Below are 16,118 nucleotides of genomic sequence, written 5' to 3' on the forward strand. Positions count from 1 at the left end.
GAATTCAGTAAGGTTGCATGATCTGGAATCAATATATACAAACCTGTTGCATTTCTATACACTGATAATGAAGCACCAGAAATAGAAATTAAGAAAATAGTCTCATTTACAATTGCACCAAAAATAATAAAATACCTAGAAACAAACTTAATGAAGGAGAGAAAAGACCTATACTCTGAAAACTATAATCTGTTGATGAAAGAAATTAAAAATTACACAAACAAATGGAAAGATATTCTCTGCTCATGCACTGAAAGAACAAATATTGTTAAAATGTCCATACTACCCAAAGCAATCCATATATCTAATGCAATCTCTACAAAATATCAATAGCATTTCTAAACAGATTTTATTTACTTATTTGAGAGAGAGAGAGAAAGAGAGCAGGAGGAGGGGCAGAGGGAGAGAAAGAACTCAGACTCCCTGCTGAGTGGAGAGCCCAATGCAGGGCTCGATCCCAGGACCCCGGGACCATGACCTGAGTCGAAGTCAGACACCTAACCAACTGAGCCACACAGGCATCCCATTAACAGCATTTTTTCTTACAGAATTAAAACAAATAATCCTAAAATTTGTATGGAACCACAAAGACCCCAAATAGCCAAAGTGATCTTGAAAAAGAAGAACAAAACTGGAGCTACCACAATCCTAGATTTCAAGATATACTACAAAGCTGTAGTAATTAAAATAGTATGGTTCTGGCACAAAAACAGACACATAGATCAATAGAACAGAATAGAGAGCCCAGAAAGAAACCCACAATTAAAAGGTCAATTAATCTTTGACAAAAGAGGCAAAATTAGGCATGGGAAAATGACAGTCTCTTCAACAAATGGTGCTGGGAAACCTGGACAGCTACAGGCCAAAGAATGAAATTGGCCCACTTTCTTATATCATATACAAAAATAAACTCAGAATGGATGAAAGAGGGATACTGGGGTGACTCAGTGGTTGGGTGTCTGCCTTTGGCCCAGGATATGGTCCTGGAGTCCCAGGATCGAGTCCCACATCAGGTTCTGGCGGGGGGCCTGCTTCTCCCTCTGCCTGTGTCTCTGCCTCTCTCTTTGTGTCTCTCATGAATAAATAAATAAAATCTTAAAAAAAAAGAATGGATGAAAGACCTACATGTGAGACCTGAAACCATAAAAACCCTAGAAGAGAACACAGGCAGTAACATCTTTGACATCACCTGTAGCAACATTTTTCTAGATACGACTCCTGAGGCAAGGAAAATGAAAGCAAAAATAAATTATTGAGACTACATTGGAATAAAAAGCTTCTTCAAAGCAAAGGAAATATCAACAATGCTAAAAGACAACCTCTTGAATGGAAGAAGATATTTGCAAATGACATATCTGATAAAGGTTACTGTCCAAAATATATAAACAACTTCTACAATTCAATCCCCCCAAAACACATATAATCCAATTTAAAAATGGGCAGAAGAGGGATCCCTGGGTGGTGCAGCGGTTTAGCACCTGCCTTTGGCCCAGGGCGCGATCCTGGAGACCCGGGATCGAATCCCACGTCGGGCCCAGTGCATGGAGCCTGCTTCTCCCTCTGCCTATGCCTCTGCCTCTCTCTCTCTCTCTCTCTCTCTCTCTCTCTCTGACTATCATAAATAAATAAAAATTAAAAAAAAAACTTAAAAAAAAATGGGCAGAAGACATGAACAGACATTTCTCCAAAGAAGACATACAGATGGCCAACAGCATGAAAAGATACTCAACATCACTGATCATCAGGGAAATGCAAATCATTTTCTTATAGGTATTAACCTCACACCTATAAGAATCAATACAAGAAACAGCAGGTGTTGGTGAGGATGTGGAGAAAGGGGAAGACTTTTGCACTGTTGGCTGTAATGCAAACTAGGGCAGCCACTCTGGAAAACAGCATGGATTATCCCCCAAAAGTTAAAAATAGAGCTACTCTATAATCCAGCAATTGTACTTCTTAAGTTTTTACCCAAAGAATACAAAAATACAAATTCAAAGGATTGCACGTACCCCAATGTTTATAGCAGTGCTATCGACAGTAGCCAGAGTATGGAAACAGACCAAGTGTCCATCAACTGATGAATGGATAAAGAAGATGTGGTGTATACATATAATGGAATATTACTCAGCCATAAAAAAGAATGAAATCTGGCCATTTGTGACAACTGGATAGATCTAGAGAGTATAATGCTAAGTGAAATAAGTCAGAGAAAGACAAATACCATACAATTTCACTGACAATTAAGAAACAAAACAAATGAACAAGAAAAAAAGAGACAAAAAAACTCTTAAATATGGAAAACAAACTGATAGCTATCAGAGGGGAGGTCGTGGGGGGATGAGTGAAGAGGATTAAGAGTACACTTTTCATGATGAGCACTGAGTAATGCACAGAATTGTTGAGTCACTGTATTATACACCCAAAACTAACACTGTGTACTAATTACACTGGAACTAAAATATTTTAAAATGATAATTAAAAATTTTAAAAACTAAAAATCAAACCTGGAGAAACAGACAGTAGTAGGGGTACTTGTCAAGGGTGCGGGGTTCAGGGAAATGGGGAGATGCTGGTGTCATGGAGACAAACTTCCAGTTATAAAATTAACAAGTTCTGGGATTATAGCTAATAATACTGTATCATCCACTTGAACATTGCTAAGAGAGTAGACCTTACATGTTCTCAACCACAAAAAAAGAAATGGCAAATATGTGACTGGATGGAGGTGTTAGCTAAGGCTACGGTAGTAATCATTTTGCAATACTTAAATGTATTGATCAATACATTGCACTCCGTAGGCTTACACAATGTTATATATCAATTACATTTCAATAAAGGCGGAGAGTAAAATGACTATTTAAAGATCCTGACTGCTTGGAGGGCCAGGAGGATTTGTTCAGGTTATAAATGCAATGCTGTGATAGCAATAGTGGGAACCCCTCTCCTCTTTGTCAACTACACTTTGTATTGCTTCAAACAGAGTTTCAAGTTCCTGTTACATAAGAATTTACAGTGAGGATAACCTCATCATCATTTGTAATAATATAATTTTGATAATATATATTTTCACATAATTATTTATTATATAACATATTATGTATATTATCTTACACCTGAGATGTACAGGTACCATGAAGGTTCAAGAAAAAAAAAACAATATCTTGTAGCCACCAGTGTTTCTCATACCTCTCTACTTCTCCATCTATTCTGAATTTTGTCCTTATCATATTTTGTTTTTCATTTATCATTTACCATTCTCCTAAAACAATATGTTGGCAAAGTTTTTATATTTTTGAACTTCATATAAACTGACTCCCTACCTTGCTTTTCAATTATTATAGGTTTGGGTTTTTTTTTTTTTTAAGATTTTATTTATTTATTCATGAGACACATAGAGAAAGAGGCAGAGATGCAGCCAGAGGGGCAAGCAGACTCCCTGCAGGGAGCCCGATGTGGGACTCTATCCCAGGACCCCAGGATCACAACCTGAACCGAAGGCAGACTCTCAGCCACTGAGCCACCCAGGTGCTCCCGATTATTATGTATTTTAAACACAACTACATTGGTATACTTAGTCATGGTTTATTCATTTCCATTGCTATAGAATATTTCACTGTCTAAATATAGGAGTTATTTATACACCCTAATGTTGAGGAATGTTTGGCATGTTTCCAGTTTTTAGGTGTTTGGAATAATTCTGTATGTAAATCATTATGTCTGTATCCAGAAGTGTACATCCACAAGAGTTTCTTGGGTATAGACCTGAAAGATCAAATTCTGGCTGAAAAATCATGTGCATTTTTATTTTTACAGAGCAATGCTAAATTGTTTCCAAAAGCAATTTTAGCAATTTATGTTCTTGCCAGCTTTCCATGAGTTCCTGTTCTTCCTCATCAGATGTTTTCATTTTTGTGAACCTGATGTTATAAAATTGTGATGTTATTTGCATTTATCCAGTAACTAATAAGGTTGGCATATTCCTCATGTTTTCTGGCCATTAAAAGATAAAGCCGTAACATGGCGTAGAAGAATTTCTCTGAAAACCTTCTCCAGGCATATGCAGCCAGCCACTCCTCAGTGCCCTGCCAAACAAGGGCATGTTCAACCCATGCTTTCACATCCATCTCCAGCCTCTAGCAAAGAATCAGGGAGCATCTCCAATTCATGGTTTTCCCAGAAACTCTACTTCCTACACCAACAGAACCTTCTCAGTATCCAGCAGAATCACCATGCCAGCACTAAGAGCCACTGCAGAAACCAACCAGATGAGAGAAGTCCTTCTAAGGATATTTCCTGACCTTGAACAGCAAACAAAAATAATTAAGCAGATTTTGACGATCAGAGTATAAAAGATAGACTGTGCTTTCTACTGTATTCCTATATGAAGACTGTGAAGTTTGAAGTCAAGATTAGTGGATAAAACTTAAGCTTGTTGGGTACCTGGGGGGGCTTAGTTGGCTAAGCAGCTGCCTTTGGCTCAGGTCATGATCCTGGGGTACTGGAATCAAGCCCCAAATTGGGCTTCCTGCTCAGTGGGGAGTCTCCTTCTCCCTCTCCCTCTGTCCCTCCCACTGCTCATTCATTCTCTCTCTCTATGTCTCAAATAAAAAAAAATAAAAATATTAAAAAAACAAACAAACAAACAAACTTGAGGGATGCCTGGGTGGCTCAGCAGTTAAGCATCTGTCTTTGGCCCAGGGAGTGATCCTGTTCCCTGGATCAGGCTCCCTGCATGGAGCCTGCTCCTCCCTCTGCCTGTGTCTCTGCCTCTGTCTGTGTTTCTCATGAATAAATAAATAAAATCTTTTTAAAAAATAAAAATAAAAAAACTGGAGCTTGCATCTGTATACTTTGGGAAACTGTTCAATTAGAAGACATCTATTTCCCAATGTAAAACTCTGTATCTATAAAAAATGACACTACAGAATTAACATTTCTGTACAAGGAAAATCTACATTTTCTGCCCATTTGAAACTGTTAATTAGTAGAAATTTATCCTCTAAAGCTTTTATATCTCTCTACTTGTGTTTTTTAAAAAACTATCTAAAGTTCTAAAGTTGAAAATCCATTGAGGAAAGCAATGTCCTCATTAAAAAAAAAAAAAAAAAAAAAAAAGTTAATTCTGAAATACTTCCCAAAGTCATTATATCAATTTTCTTTTTTTTGAAATTTAAATTCAATTCACCAACATACAGTGCATCATCAGTTTCAGATGTAGTTTTTAATATTCATCAGTTGCATATAATACCCAGTGCTCATCACATCACATGCTTGCCTTAATATCAATTTTCACTCCCATCCTTGGTGATGAAGTTCCTCTTACCTCTACTTTCTCACAAGTCTTGAGCGGCTTAGTCAACTCACTTAACCCCTCTTCCCAGGTGAGGAATATTTCCCTGAGCTTTTCGTTTTCTTCTTCATTAACAGAAACAATGCTATGAGTTTTAAATTCTGTGGGCTATAGATTGCTACATGCTTTTTTTTGGTAGCTTCCTAGATACAGCAGAAATAGGTTATATAAGAGCCAGAGAAATGAGAAGCATAAGGAAGAGGATGGAAACTAAAGTTTAGTAAGTACCGACTATGCTTCAAGGGCCCTGTGGTTTATTTGCATTATTCAAGCAATCCTCATAGATCCTGTGTGTGAGATATACAAATCCCCATTTTAACAAAAAAGGAAGCCTGCTTCTCCCTCTGCCTGTGTCTCTGCCTCTCTGTGTGTGTGTCTCTAATGAATAAATAAAACCTTTTAAAAAATTAAAAAAAAAAACAATTATCAAGGAAACTCGGTGACCAACTGTTTCCACATTCTGCTACAGCAGAGCCTACACAAAGATTTACACATGTACCCATGTGCCCGCAAAGCCGTAAATTAGAAAAGTAGACTGACATGCAGAGGCAGTAAAGATAATAAAAGCAAGAAAAGTAAAAAATCTAATCAATCACCTTTTCTTACATACAGAATATATTTATGTAATGATAAAATTTTTTTAACTGTAAGGAATTTAACAAATAAAAATGAACTTTGTCCTCTTCAAACTCGGGAATATGTGTGCTCACTGAGGTAATGTTGCCTCAACTGAAAGCGCTCAACTCTTTTTTTTAAGATTGCATTTACATATTCATGAGAGACACAGAGAGAGAGGCAGAGACACAGGCAGAAGAAGCAGGCTCAGTGCAGGGAGCCTGACATGGGACTCAGTCTTGGATCCCGGGGTCACAGCCTGAGCCGAAGGCAGACACTCAACCACTGAGCCACCCAGGCGTCCCAACGCTCAACTTTTTAAACTGCCTTTGGGCATGGATGTGCACATACATGTCCTTGCCCATGAGCACATGCACACACAAACACACATACACACAGAGCTAACCCATTTCTTTAATACTATTACCTCCTTTTTGTCCAAAAAGACTAGCCAGCTTGATCTTTCAGCTCAGAATCTAGAACCAAGTCCCGCATAAATTTCTAAAAGTCTAATCCATCCTCAAAAAGTAAAAATTTACACTATTTCAAGTATTTTAGGATGGCAATTCCAAAAGAAAAACTCAAAAGTGTTTTCAAATTTGGAAACAGGTTTTGGATTATTGGTACAGTCTTTTAGAGTCCTACATTAAAGGAAAGGAATGCTTGCTTACACTTAGAGGTTGAGGCAAATTAGTCAATTTTTTTTAAGACCAGTTACAAAGCATACATGTTAAGAGTTGATAAAGTCAACCATATCTTGGTGATAGAGTGGGGAATAGCTCTAGGAATTTTCTATGACAGATTAGAACCAAGGTACCACTGAGAGTGAATAAAATGAAATCCACTGAGATTTTTAAATACAAACAATTCTAAGTATAATTAGCTGCATGTATGACTATCTAGGCAGTAAAAAGAAGGACATTTTAGTAATCAAAGGAGATTTGTGGGACACCTGGGTAGCTCAGCGGTTGAGCATCTGCCTTTGTCTCAGGAAGTGATCCTGGAGTCCCAGGATCGAGTTCCACATCGGGCTCCACAGGGATCCTGCTTCTCCCTCTGCCTGTGTCTCTGCCTCTCTCTGTGTGTCTCTCATGAATAAATAAGTAAAAATCTTCAAAGGAGATTTGTATGCATAGCTTCTATTGTGTCACTCAGCCAGTGGGTGTGTACTGTCTATATACGAACTCTACAAATCTTGTTCATCCAGTTGTGTGTAGGGAAGAAACCAAAATGGTGAGATTTCATCATGTTTGTATCATTAGTCACCATTGTCAACTTACAGAACATTTTAGATGAGATTGAAGTAGAATACAAAATTTTAGCTTATGCTAATCTAATCAAATGGCTAAATTCTGAAATTCCAAGAAATTCAGTGAACTACTTACTTCCTAGGATCAAGAGCCCTTTGGCCTCAAAGATTTTGGAAGTAAAGGTTTCTGGAGACCCGCCCTGTGAGCTCCTCCAGTAGCTCATGTGATTAATTTCCAAACATTCATCCAGCATCCTTTTACCATGTTAAACGACCCAAAGCTCATCAGAGAATCCTAGATTTAAAGCACTTCAGATCTATCTCACCAATTCAGAAGAGGTTGCACTAAGCAAATACTTGCTGAATGTGTCACTGTGGATCAGGTTTTAATTTTCTATGGAAAATTCCAAGAATGCATCTCAGAATGTGTCCAGATTTTCAAGTATCTCTCCTATCATTATAGCTCAGTTTCAAGAGAAATTAATTTTACTGGGAAAAAAAAAAAAACCTCTGCCCACATGTCAGTCAGGACTCATTATTTCGCAAGCGAAAGAGGATGATGGGAAAGCAAGGGAATGAAGAAGGATTCATTCTCCTTCAACCATAAAAAGATAAATATTAAAAAAGAAAGGCCTAGGCTCAACAGCAATTGGACTTTCACTTACTCACCCACCAGGATGTCAACCACTTTGGGGAGGGAAGTGCTCTGTGCTTCAACCAATCAAGGCCAACCCCGAAGCTATGGGTGATAATAGACCCAACCCATCTGAGGGCTAAAAATGCAGAAGGGCTCTACTCAAATGGAAACTTTGGTGCAGATAAAAAGGAGACCAAGATGAAATGAGTAGGTAACAAAAAAGTGTTCTGCTGATCAAGAAAACAATTATCTCATAATTTCTTCTTCTTGGGCATCTGGGTGGCTCAACTGGTAGAGCGGCTAACTTGATTTGGGCTCCGGTCATGATCTCAGGATTGTGTTATCATGCCCAGCGGCAGACTCTGCACTCAGGGGGTAGTCTCCTTGAGGATTCTCTGTCTCTGGCTCCCTCTGCCGCTCCCCCCCTCCCCCACACACATGCATACCCGTGCTCTCTTTCTAAAATGAATAAATAAATCTTTAAAAAGAAAGTTCTTCTTCAACGTGGCTCTCTTCTAAACAATGCTAAGGACACCTGTGCTTCTTAAAAGTACCTTTGTTTTCTTGAAACCACTGAGTTAAAAACTAAGGGTCATGGTCTGGCATTTCAGCTTGGAATTAAAATTCTAGGTGAGTCCATAGTCCACACCTCAAGAATGATTTAATATCAGTCATCTCAGTGATTCTCTCAGTAATTTGTTCAGTAATTCATTCGCTAGGCCTACAACTATGAGCATTTCTATAAATAAAGTTAATAAGCCTTTATTAGTTTCTAAGCCTTTATTTGTTAATGGACTGTATTTCACTCATGTTTTGAGTAAATATCTCAGATTGGACACATACTCAAAACATGGCTCACAACAGAGGACACTTCTAGATTCCAGAAAGTTCTTGGGATCTCTGACTACTCAGGGAGTTTCATGGAAAGGGGACATTTTCTATAGCAACGATTCAGATTCGATTTTAAAAATGCCTGTGGTTAAGGGTTCTACAATCTGTTTCATCTGGAAAGATTTGCCAAAGAAATGTGTAGATTCTTCTTTCCTATGATTTTGAAATCTGGCTGGGGTGACTTAGGCAGATTTTTACCAATTCCATGCCCATTGAAGAGTGGAAGACAGAGGATCTGAAGAATGGGGCTCCTTATTATTGTTATTTCACTGAAAAGAATGCCTTGAGGCTTTCCACCATTCAGAGCCGCCCATCCACATTCCTAGCTTGACATAATAAAAAAACTGTGAATCTGAGGAATAAAGAGGTGGTGATGTCATGTATCTCATTCAATAAAACTATCTCTTTCTTTAGTCTCATCTACAAAATAAATTTGAAGGCATAGAGATTACTTCTGTCAGAAAACATAGTTTCCTCCAAGAAAATTTCCTAATGAATCTTTAAATACTAGCTTAGTTTACTCTTGTGCAGCTTGTGTAGTCAGTGATCATATTATAGACCCGTGGAAGATTAGACAAATGTGACATCGCAATGCTGTCATCAATTTCAAGCTAGCTGTTCCACTAAATAAACACACTCTAATGGGAAGAACTAACCTAACTCTGGTTAAATTATGGGCCAAAATCCCATTTCCATGGTGAAGATGCTTGTCTAGGTCAGTATCTAAATCCTCAGGAATAAAATCTAACCCTGTTTGGTAAGGTTTGAATATGAAAGGATCCGAATACCATTTTGCAGCAATATAAATATGCAGTGACAACTTTGAACATCAAAGCCAAGCATTCTGAGATGATGTAAAAGAAGAATAAAGGAGGAATTCAGGCCTTGCTAAACTGCCAATTTTCTATGCATAGCATTCTTCATAATTTGAATTTTCAAAACTTCCTCATCAGGCAAATAACTTTATAATATCTCAGAAAATTATATATAATATTTACTCCAATATATATCAAAAATTACATAAATATATATTTACATAAATAAGTCACCTTTCTCATACTTACAATAGAGAAGGAATTGCTTTATCAGTTTTTTCCAGGCTAAATTATTTCTTCATTTCCCTTCTACTTTTCAAAAACCAGTGTATGCACAGTGGAAATTAGAAAGAACAGAAGAAGAATTAGGATTTCAGGGTTCTGAGTTCTCTTCCAACTCTGCACTGATTGATCAGCCGTGGGACAGCTGTGGGACAACTATCAAAGCAACTAAATTATTGCCCATCAGTTTTTTTCACCAATAAACTGAGGGGTGGGAGTGGGGACTAGATTAGTAGCTCTAACTCTTCTCAATCCTTGACATGTTGTTGGGCTACAAAACCCATCTCCCCAGCACTGAAGTGAAGACAATGGGAATCTGCTGTGTGTAAGGTGTTTCTCCTCCGTGAGCACATAATGTGACCAGTCCCAGACCCTCCTGTGGGCATGTCTCTGGCTGCAGAGACAGCCATTGGTTCATTCCCATCTGTCATCCAAAGGTCTTAAAAAATCACACTGCACTTTGGTGTAGATTTTACAGGACAACAACACATGAAAACTTTATAAAAATCCACTCTCAACCTCTCTTCTTCTCCCAAAATTCCTCACCAGGTAGTGGTTGCTTCCCTCTTTTCATCTTCCATGTAGCTCAGCCATCAGCATGAGGCATCTGTACTCATTTTCTCTACTTGCTGCCATGTAGCTTCTGTCTCCTTCATGCTGTCAGCACACCCCCTCTTCATAGCATGAAGTTGTTCTGGACATTAGCTCCAACCCCACTTTTCTCTTAATGAGCACCCCTGAATCTAGTGAATAAAAATGCCCCATTTCCTTGTATCTATATAGACCTGGATGTCTTATATCTGTTCACATGGATGCTCTCGAGGTAATCTGTCCCCTTGGAAGCCCTTTTTACCTGCAGAGCTCCCGGGGCAGGCAATTACTGTTGGAGGAGGTCTTCAAGAGGATGTGACTACTGGTTGACCTGCAAGCTGGACTCAGGCCATGGATTCTTGGAGGCTCCTGACTCCTCCCATCTTGGAAAGTATGCTCTGTCCAGAGTTCCCGTAGCTGAAGCTATTCCAAAGACAGAGCCTTGAGAGAGCAAGGGATTGCTGAGGTCATCTGCATTGAATACATGACTGAACTCAATTAAGTCCCTATATCAACTTTCAAGATTCTGGTTGGGCAGGTGCAGGAATCAACTTACCCTGTGCCACCTTAAGACCAGCCTTCTAAGTTTCCTTGCCACCTACAAATCTGGAGTGGTCTGTCTCTTTCTTTGGTCTCTCCTTGCCCTCCATGTACAGGGCCAGGTTGTGAAACAACACTTACTAGAAGTGTCTGTTCCTAGGATTAGTTCAATGAGACAAGATTTGCTAACCTTGTAGAAATCAATATCCTGAATACTAAAGAAAGGAGCAAACTTTTATCTATTGGAACATAGAAGAGTTAAGATTTTAATTTTGATTCTGTTTTTCTGTTGAATGGATATAGTGTCTATCCCCCATCATACATTAAAAAAAATAGTGAAACTGAAAACTGGCGATTCTGTATACCACAGCTGTCACTCTCTATAACTGCCTGCCTTTGTGATCTCTATGCACATATCAAATTCTATTGAAACTAATCTAAAATTCCAGATAACACATATTCATGTGGAAAAATTTTTAGCTCCTTTTAGGTTTTAGGAGATTGGATTTCATGGCAAATTGAATTTAAGATGTTTAGGCATTTCCTTCTCTATTTACCCAATTTTACCCCCTAGTCCAAAATCCTTCTGATGAGAACATTGAAACCAGTGAGAGATATTTTCAAGTAATTTATTTTATTTTATTTTATTTTATTTTATTTTATTATTTTAGAGAGAGAGAACACAGTGGGCAGAGGGACATAGGGAGAGGGAGAAGCAGACTCCCCACTGGACAAGGAGCCCAAAGCAGGGCTCCATCCCAGGACCCTGAGATCATGACCTGAGCTGAAGGCAGACACTTACAGACTGAACCACACAGGCGCCCCTCAGATAATTTCTAATTAGAAGAGTATTTGATACTATCAGTTTTTTCTACGATTTTCTGAAACAAATCACTGAATGAAAAACTTTATGTATAAGAGGAACAACAGACCTCCTTTCATTCAGTTTCCAGTATGGTACCTGGCACATAGTCCTTAATGAATATTTACTAGATGTATCAGTCCAATCTGTCTATCAATGAACACTTTCTCTTCTAATGACCCAAAATTCTGATTGTTAGTAAAAATCAAACATGGACATTCCTTCCCAAAATAAAAGGAAGAAGAAAGTAAATCCACCTAACTTAGAAAATGGCCTTGGACATCATTAACATTACAACCTCAAAGCAAGAAGACCAAGGTTGGACTTGAGGCAGAAGAGGTATCCTGCGCCCGAGACCCCCCTGCCTGTCCACCTGTTGACTTTGGAATTTAGGAGCAGCTTGCTGCCGTGAAAGTGCTTAAGCGTGGGCTCAGCCCTGCGTGCAGCCCTGGCTGTAGACGCATGCTGGGCAGGTCCTTTCCCTTCTTCCTGCCTCAGTGCTACATCTGTGAAACTGCCTGCCTGGCTCACATGACATTTCTGGAAAGAAAAATGAGAACATGAGCTTTCTATCCTCAAACGTGCTACTGAGACATAAACATTATTTCTTTGAAGCATTAGTGCAGACACATTCCTCCAAGATTATAGTATCCTCCTCCAAGCAAATTAAAAAACCAATAATTTTTAAAGGAAATTTTTATCCAGTGACTGGTTTCTCAGTGAATCAAATGAGAATACCAGGAAAGTATCCAGAGTAAGAGAGTGGGGGCTAAAGACAAGGTCTACTAGCTCACAAGTTTGACTCAGGCAGATCCTTTATGGAAAACGGTGGTAGGTGGTGGTCCTGCTTTGATTCTCTCTTCAGTGGCTGTTTCAGTGAGCTGCCCAGGGCCCCTTAGGGATCATCCCCCAGCTACTGGAAGTGACAGCTTCTGACCCAGGTGGAATTTTAAAATTACCCTCCATCAAAGGGAGGCACTCCCAAGGTTCCATTCCCTCCCCCAGGAGCCATCCACATCCAACAACCTGTAGATAATAAGAAGGAAAGAATAGAAGCCTCCTCTTCTTTGTAGAACAACAAAGAGCCATCTCAGCTCCTCAGCTCCAGTGGGCTTGGCTAGATCTCGATCACTGCTTCTCCAAGGCCAACTTCTCCCTCTGCCCAGCCCTACTTCCCTCTCTCTCTCACAGGTGTTGCTGCTGAACATACTCCTGACGTGTGCAAAGTGTTCTTGCCAAACAAGCTCCCCAATAAAATTTGCATAGATATGCAAAGTTCAGTTGCAGGATCCGTTTCCTTGAAAACTCAACCTGAGGCGCCATTCAAAGCAGATGGTGGTCATCTAGAGATGAACTGGATTCTCAAGGATCCTCAATATGATCCCAAAGGCAGCATTATAAAAATAAGGGGCAGTGTGCTTTATAGGTTCATGTGAAAGCCACAGAGGAATCAGAAAAGTCATTATAACCAGGATCTAAAAACATCTTGGTACATAATAAGTGCTCTGTGGATAATTGTAGAATGATTGCATTAATACTATTTTCACCAAATTAACGGGCTAAAGGATAAGCTGAGGTTAAAACCAGAGAGAGAGCATTGGCCAAAGGCTTTTAATTTTCCTCCAAGTGCTCCTCAATCCCTCCCTCCCCCAGGGGACTAGGTCAGAGCACATGCTCAGGCATCAGATTTGAATCCTGAGGCCAACACACCCGCTGCTCAGAGAACAATTACACCACCAGCTCAGCAGTCACTTCTGACTCCAGAAGCAGCTCTTTTTCAAAAAAGAAAATGATTTGAAGAAAGTATTTTGTTTTCCCAAGTAACAGTACACTATCTTTCTGAATGTGTTCGTTTAAATCCAGAAATGTAAGTGCAGAGCTTTGGAAGGGAAGGGGACCAAGGGAAGGGGAAAGGGAGATGAGGGTTCTGGCGGTGTGCGTCTCTTCTTTTTTATTCTTTGGGTTGGACAGGAAATGCATGCATCCAGTGATTGGAAGCAGCTGTGGACTGTGACATCTGGGGCAAGAATCGAGCAGAAGTTCCTGCAGATGCAGTCCTTGAAGAAGATCCCCAGCCATCCTCCAGGCTCGTCCAAACTCCCCCAGCGTGCTCTGCATCCCCTTCCCCTCCCATATTCCCGGCGCCCCCCCCCCGCTGAGTAGCAGAGACTCTGTGTGAGTAATGCAAGTGTGCAGGAGACAAGCTTCACTTAGGAAAATTTCAAAATATAAAAGAACATGGCAAAAAAACAAATAAATAAATAAATAAATAAATAAATAAATAAATAAATAAATATAAAAGAACATGGCTGAGGGGATGATGCAGGCCCCGGTGGGTTCTGCATGGGGGGCAGGGGCAGGTGGGGTGGTTTAGTAGGAAGTGACTTTCAGACCCCGGCTGTAGGGGGGCAGCAGTGCTGAAGTAAGACCCATTTCCTCGGCAGGACATACTGGCTTGGGCTGGGATAACAAATGACTCAAAAAAACCTCAAGAATGTTTTCTTCTCCTGCGATCCTGGCTATCCCGTGAAAGCTCCCACCTACTGCACCTTCCCTCCTGGACCCAGAAAGAAGGAGTGGCCCATGCTGGGGACAGGGTTGGGCCTCCGAGGGGCAAGACGGGGCGAGACGGCTGACCCAGGGCAAGCTCTCGAAGTTCCCACGTGGAGGTGACGCGCCTCACTTTTGCCCACCTCACGGGTCCAAGCCCATCACGTGATGACGTCACACTTCATCAGATGGGAACGTGGCGTCTTCCCATAGGCAGGGCCCCCAGGTCACAGGGTCAGGCCACCCAAGCAGGCAGTGGCCCTGAAGGTTCTCTCGGGGCGTCTGTCAGGGGCTGGCCTGGCGCCAGCTTTTCGTTCGATGAATATTTGTCTGAACGAATGAAGTAAACAAATAAGCGAGCGAATTACTGACCCGCGATAGAGACCCACAGACCCGACTCCGCCCGGCTTCCTCTTAGCAACGTCAGTTTGCAAAAAAAAAAAAAAGGACCTGTTGGCATAATTAGGTTGAAAAAAGGTCGTTTACAAAGCGACCCTCTAAGTGTCGCCTTGCACAGAGTTCACGAGGACGAGTCGTCGCCGGCAGAAGTGTCGACACCGAGAGGCCCGAGCGCCGCGTCCACACCCGGAGCCCCCGCGTCCACACCGACGGGCTCCATTTTATATTTGAAAAGAGGCCCCAGGCGGCGGGCGGGCCTCCTGCGGAGCCGGAGCCGGGACTGCGCTTTCCCTCGGGAGCGGCTGGGCCACTGGGTCACCTCCCAGCTGCTCAAGCCACAGCTCAGCAATCGGCAGGCGCCCCAGGGCCCCGTCCCCGTCCCCTTCCCGGTCCCTTTCCCCGGTCCTGGTCCCCGTCCCCGTCCCGGTCCCCGTCCCCGTCCCCATCCCAGTCCCCGTCCCCGTCCCCGTCCCATTCCCGTCCCCGTCCTCGTCCTCGTCCCGGTCCCCGTCCCCGTCCCCGTCCCGTTCCCGTCCCCGTCCCCGTCCTCGTCCTCGTCCCGGTCCCCGTCCCCGTCCCCGTCCCGGTCCCGGTCCCCGTTCCCGTCCCCGTCCCCGTCCCGTTCCCGTCCCCGTCCTTGTCCCTTCCCCGTCCTTGTCCTCGTCCCAGTCCCCGTCCCCTTCCCGGTCCCCGTCCCCGTCCCGGTCCCGGTCCCCGTCCCGTTCCTGTGCCCGTCCCGGTCCCGGTCCCAGTCCCCCGTCCCCTGTCCCCGTCCCCGTCCCCGTCCACCGGGCCCCCCGCTGCCCCAGGACGGCTCCAGCCCGCGGACGTACTGGGTCCTAAGATACAGGCCGCTGAGAGCTACTCTCCAGGCTGCCCTGAAACTGTTTCTTTGGGCCACGGCAATTCATGAAAGAAAAATGTAAAGTTTTAAAATAGTAAAAACTGGAAGGAAAGGGTATTTTTTAAAATTTATTTACAGGTGAATGTTTCTTCTTTCTCCGAAAAGGAAAGAGGCCGAGAAAGCGCACCGGGCCTCTGTAGACCGTTATGAGCCGCAAGTAGCAAAGTGGACGGAGACGGGTCTTGCTAACTGAGTCGACTTTCCACGACTCTCCAAGAAGTAGCCCAGTGATTTTTATTTAAGTGCATAAAGTGAATTCTACTCTCATTAAAATTTTATCCGTGTTAGAGATGAATATCAGAAGCTCCTTAGTGAGAAGGTTAGGTCTCGTGTTTTTATGTCATACACTGAGTGTCCAGAGTGACCCTACAATAGCGGGTGCTCAGCGCAAATGAATCAGCAATAATGTCCCCACAAGAGAGGAGCCAGTGGC

The sequence above is a fragment of the Canis lupus genome, chromosome 36, assembly GCF_048164855.1.
Source record: "Canis lupus baileyi chromosome 36, mCanLup2.hap1, whole genome shotgun sequence".
NCBI classification, from domain to species: Eukaryota; Metazoa; Chordata; class Mammalia; order Carnivora; family Canidae; genus Canis; species Canis lupus.